This window comes from Canis lupus, chromosome 22, assembly GCF_011100685.1.
Source record: "Canis lupus familiaris isolate Mischka breed German Shepherd chromosome 22, alternate assembly UU_Cfam_GSD_1.0, whole genome shotgun sequence".
Classification (NCBI taxonomy): Eukaryota; Metazoa; Chordata; class Mammalia; order Carnivora; family Canidae; genus Canis; species Canis lupus.
In genome coordinates, this window is record NC_049243.1 from 1,516,239 (window position 1) to 1,522,410 (window position 6,172).

General features: G+C 43.5%; 1 pseudogene; it reads left to right on the top strand.

The window, feature by feature from the left end:
* The first annotated feature begins 5,497 nt into the window (after positions 1-5,497).
* Positions 5,498-5,935, top strand: LOC100682699 (annotated as a pseudogene).
* The last annotated feature ends 237 nt before the right edge of the window (positions 5,936-6,172 follow it).

Below are 6,172 nucleotides of genomic sequence, written 5' to 3' on the forward strand. Positions count from 1 at the left end.
AAGGTCCTTATCTGTCTTGTTTACGGCTTTATCTGCAAGGCCCAGAACATCTGGCACATTAAAGGCCTCAATAAATATTTGTTGAGGAAATAAGTGCATTTAAAGAGTTACTAAACACCTGCTATAGGCACTGTGCTTACTACTGGACATCCTGATATAAATATGACATATGAACAAGGAAGATCTGATATAAATATAGATACGTGCATGTACATACACACACACGTATGTGCACTAGAATATTATTACACAGCCATAAAAAAGGATGAGATTGTGCCATTTGCAACCACATGGATGAAACTAGGTGGTATCGTGCTAAGTGAAATAAGTGAGACAGAGAAAGATAAATACCATGATTTCACTTAGGAATGGAATATAAAAACAAGATAAAATAAAACAAACAGAAAGGAGAATCAGACCTATAAATGCGAGGGACAAACTCATGGTTGCCGGGGGTGGGGGGAGGCAGGAGGATGGGCAAAAATGGGTGAAGGGAAGTGGGAGATACAGGCTCCCAGTTATGGGATGAAGGAGTCACGAGAATAAAAGACCCTGCATGAGGAACATAGTCCGTGATATTAGATGTGTATCAAGACAGATGGCAGCTACACTGTAGAAGCTTATGGAATCACCATGCTGTACACCTGAAGTGAACGTCACAGTCAAAAAAAAAAAAATCTATCTGGAGCCCCCGTGGTCAAGGAAGGCTTTCATGGGAAGTGTTTCTTAAAAAGTTTGAAGATTAGCTAGTTTTCCCAACAGAAAAGGAAGTAAAGGCATTTTATGTTTGGGTGGTAGTGAACTAAAGTCACAGGGGCAGGACATATAAGGACGCATCCTGTAAGCGCGTAGTTCTGTGCAGCTACGAGTCAAATTAAGAGAGCATGTGGCAGGGATGGATGGTGGAGGCCTGTTACGACGTGCTGCTGGGGTGTGATCCCCAGGAGCTCGGAACCCCACGAGGCTGGGCGCAGTGAGCACCCTGCGAGGTGCTCACTCCCCAGGAGGTGGGCCTCCAGGGTGGGCGACACCCAGGCCACGGCCCCCAGAGCCCTGCCGTGGTGCTGGGGCAGTGGCAGCAGCCTGCTAACCTGGCACCGGACCCACATTTGGCCCAGACCGGCAAATCCAGGGATGTGGCACCTCCATCCTAGCACCCTAAAGGGTTGTTTTCTCAGGGCTCTAGTCACCTGGCTGTTAGCACAGCTACTGGGCTTAGGATGGTTACAGTGAATGCGGAACAACCAGCCACTGGACTCTGGGCTTTAACATTCCACTTTCCAAACTCCTCTCGTCTACGTCATTAAGCTGGCTCTCCAGTAATAAAGAGGGTGCCTGTTAGGCTAGGGCTAGTGCAGGTCATTGGAGTCTGTTGTGGGAGGAGAAAGTTCTGGCCACTTCGGCCATTCTGCGGACAGCCTTCTCTCGGGGTCCAGACTTCACCGAGGGAAAAGGTCCATTCAAAAGTCCTTGAGGACTTTCACCAGGACACTCTGAAACCAGCCTAAAACTCAGCAACTCTAATAGCTTCATCTCCACTGTCCCTCCCCTGCATTCCGCACCTCATCCTCGCTGCACACTGCATACGCAACATATCCATCCTAGATTCCATGCGTCCTAAGGACAAGATGCGTTCTTGACACATTCATTTCTAGGGCTGTCAGAACAAAGGAGCACAAACCAGTGGTATAAAACAACAGAAATTTATTGTCTCACAGTTCAGGATGCTAGAAGTCTGAAATCAAGGCGTCAGCAGGGCTAATTCCATTAAAAGCTGTAGGTGAGAGTCCCTCCTTGTTTCTCTCCCAGCCTCCAGTGGTTTGCTGGCCATCTTTGGCAGTCCCTGGTTTTCAACTGCCCAACTCCAATCTCCGCCTTCATCCTTATGTGGCCATTCGCCTTGGGTCTCTATCTTCACGTGGCCATCTTCTCATACAGACACCAGTCATAGTGGACTGGGAGCCCACGCTATCCCAACCTTAACTAATTGCCATGACCTTATTCTTAATAAGATCACATTCTGAGGTACTGGGGGTTAGGATCGCAAAACATCTCCTTTTGAGGGAACCCAATTCAATTCATAACACTCTTTTCTCTTGGCCACTCACCTCCAGTATTTCAGTATTTAGCCCAATTCCGAGAATGTGACCGTGAATGCTATTTACTGATGTGATTCAAGTTACCGGCTCACTCATCTGCCTGTCTACAAAGGGCACCAGAGCACCGGGGCTACGTTGTGCCAACACACCAAACACCTTCACTTTCAACATGACTGGAGAAAACACTGGGTGGGGTTTGGTCAAAACGGTGGCCACCTTGGCTGAGCACTGGAATGAGAATTTGTCACTGCCACTTATGACCTGATGGAAATGTTGAACTTTAACAGAATCTAGACTTAGGAGGCATACTCAGGTGCTTCTGTGCTCTCATATCAGTTTAGGTCCTTCACAGGACGGGGGTTCCTTTCAATCACAGCGCCACTATAATTAGTAATGGCAACGTTTTCTTCAATTTGCCCTCAAGGGCCATAGAGTATCAGACTGCCACCCGTGCAATCAGACTAATGGGAGGCAAAGAGCCAAATTAGGGGATGGGGGCAGAGTTATGCTACCCAATCAAATATGGGTTTGTTTTTAATTAAATATTCAAACTTATGGTAGGGGAATCCGCTCTGATTGCACCCTGTCATTTATACACGCAAAATATGTTAAAAGAAAACTATATATGACATCCCTTTTTAGCAATCGACAGTTTTCAGAGTTCTTTTTCATTAGGCTCTTTCCAGTGGGGCCCACAGGACTTCAGTTAAAGTTTGAGGGAGCTGCCCCTACGCCAGAGAAGTGTCCCCAAGAGCAACCAGGAAAATGGTTTGCATGCCCCTCATTTACTTTATTCTTTCCAAGCAAACAGTTGGCAAGAGGAGGCATTTCCTATTGCCTGGGCAATGTTTTAATCACTGTTTAAATATTTGCCATCCTGTCTTTGTTTTGGTTAAAATTGCAGAGTTAATGCGATACAGATTTGTACCTTCTACTGAGTGAAATATAGATTTCATCTTACGAACTAGAGCTATGTTCACTGCAAATAGCTTCCTCACTCCCCACCTCCACTATTTGTCTTTCATTTTACACATTGTATTAATCTTTTTATATCTTCTCAGTGCCTACAGGTTCCCAACAAATTGCCCCCAGGCAGTTCTAACACATTAAGCTTCAGCAAACCTGGCCTTATGTGTGACTCATTACACAAATGTAAGGACTCTTAAGTCAATCTCTCTGAATACCAGCCCAGAAAAATATCAGTCCCAGGCAAGAACCTCACCATCTGATGGATATTCTGGGGTCAAGGTAAAATGAGTTTCTGGCCTCGGGCTAGTTTCTAATGGACAATGGGTCTGTGCCAAGGACTCCGTCTATTCCTTCTAATGAAGCTCTGTAAAGTTTCAGCTGCACTCAGGCTAACTTGGCTTCTCTTAACCCCATTTCTCCAAGCTTCACCAGCTGGGTATGCTTAAAGAGTCATATTAACAGTAATAACTCAAATTTCACTGGAAATCACAGCTCCTACCTGCTGATGAAGGGCCTTTGCCTCCTTTTTTTTATTATTCAGAACTTTGAGTAAAAGTGTCTTTCTATTTTAACATATAGTAAACTCTATATATACAACTCTTCATAAACCCAATGGGACCTGGGCAGAAAAGAAACATGAATGATTGACATCATTCTCACTCCTCCTCCTCGCTGATAACCAAGATTTAGTTAAGTCAAGCTCATCCTGTCTAGCCTTTCCTGCCCCCAGGACAAGCCCCTCTCAAGCATTTCCTCAGTCCTCATCAGAAAAGAGACTTCCAGTAGGCTTTTCCACCAGAACTGCCAGACATGCCAGATAATCAGTTCCGAACCCCACTTAGACTCTACCTGAGGACCCCAACTGCTTACTCCTCTGAAAAATACTTGGTTGAAATTAAAATGTTTGGGGCTTTTATTCCAACAATTGCAAACAACAATTACTGTCAAACCTCTTACAAAAGAAAACTAGGAAAAACTGGATAAAATGTTTTTTAAAATGTTTGATGGCATAGGAAAGTTAAGATGATAGTGAATAATTATCAGAACAGAACCTAAGAGGAGACGTCAGACAGAAAAAGAATGAGGAGAGACCAAAATAGCTCCAGCCTATTGCCATGAAATAGTTTCCAGATCATGGCACAGGAAAGGAAAACTCAGATGCAGTCCACAGACTCCCTATGATGAAGGTATGCACCTAAGGGTTTGGAAAGACCAAGGTGGCTACAGTTAGCAGGATACAGGGAGAACAAAGAGCTGCAGGGAAAGAGAACTGGGCATCTGCAGAGGGTCCCCCTCATTTTCAAAGTACTGACCAGTGCATACATGTCAGGAAACTAGCAGGGGTCAGAGAAGAACTCTACGAAAGACTTTTAAAGAAAGAACAGTACCTGGGTCTGATGTCTTGCTTCTCCAGGATAGGTCCCTTTGAGTGAGGATGAAAGGGGTATGGATAAATGGTAGTCATTCATCTTCACCATTTCATAACTTTCATCAGCCAACCCTGCCCTGGGAACACCATGGCAGATGAGAGTCCACGCTATGGAGCACACAGTTCTGTGGGGACTTAGGTGTATCAACCATCACCAGGAAAAGGAAGGGTCTACCTACAGGTTCATGCCAGGTGCTGGCATCCCATAAGCCCACGATCGCATTGAGGGAGAAAACACAAGTCTGAGAACATAGGAATGTCTCAACAGACCAGAAGACGACGACAGAGGGAGATTATTCAAAAGTAAAATACAGGGCATTCAGTGTTGAAAATCTTCAGCACTAACATGAAAAGATCATCAAGATGTTATGGTAGGCAGAAAATAAGTGTGACAGCAGTGTGTGGGACATATATGCATATGAAGATGCATAGAAAGGTAACTAGAAAGAGTTACAACAAAATATTGACAGCAACTACCTTTGAGAGGAGAAAATGATACCATGAGTAGCCATAATAGGAGCTCCTCTCCCCCTCCATCCTCTTTGTGTTACTTGATTCTTTAGGAGAATGTATTTGTGTGAATGTTGTATAAACGAAAAATCCCAAGTAAATAAATAAACAGGTTTAAAGATTAAAAAACAAAAACAATAAAGCATAGCACCTGGAGCTCACATAAGGACAGGAAAACTGATTGTTCCCACCAGCCAGATTGGAAAACTTCATAATTTACAGAAATTAAATATACCCTGAAAGTTCTTACCTCAGTAGTAGGAAATAATTAGCCCTAGATTAAACAGTGTTCTGGTCCCACCTAAAAAAATATTAAAAGTAAGACTTAAAAGGATCAAACAGTTCCTAAGAAACTGAAACAGAATCCCAGAACAAAGCCCAAGAAATTTATAGGAATAAAAATATAGTCAGAAACCAGCAATGTAAAATTTATAATGTCTTATATTCTATCAAAACATATTGGACATACTCTTTCATCTGGGCTGCCAACATGCCATCCAGACTGAAGAAGACCTGAAAACTCCAGGGCCACATGAGCCACAGCCAAGGCCACATCAACAAGCGCTGGGAGCACCCAGGAGGCCTGGGTGATGCTAGTGGCATGCATCATCACAGGATCAACTTCAACAAATATCACCCACGTTATTCTGGAAAAGTTGGTATGAGGCATTACCACTCAAAAAGGAGCCAGAGCTTGTGCCCAACTGTCAACCTGGATAAACTGTGGACCTTGGTCAGTGGGCAGGCACAGGTAAATGCTGCCAAAAACAAGACTGGAGCTGTTCCTATCATTGATGTGGTACAGTCAGGCCACTACAAAGCTTTGGGGAAAGAACAGCTCCCAAAACAGCCTGTCATCATGAAGGCCAAATTCTTCAGTAGAAGAGCTGAAGAGATTAAGGGGGTGAGGAAGAGCTGTGTCCTGTAGCTTAAGCCATGCAGAGGGAGGCTCATTAAATGCTAACAAGTACTTTTCAAAAAAAAAAAAAAAAGTATCCAAAGAAACAAGAAAGTATTGAGGAAAAAAATCAACCAACCCCAAACTGACACAGATGTTAAAATTAATAGACATCAGCATTTAAAAGAATAAGTATATTTCATAAATTCAAAAAGTTAAATAGTAACAGAAAAGATATTCTAAAAAAGAAAATCAAACTTCTAAGGA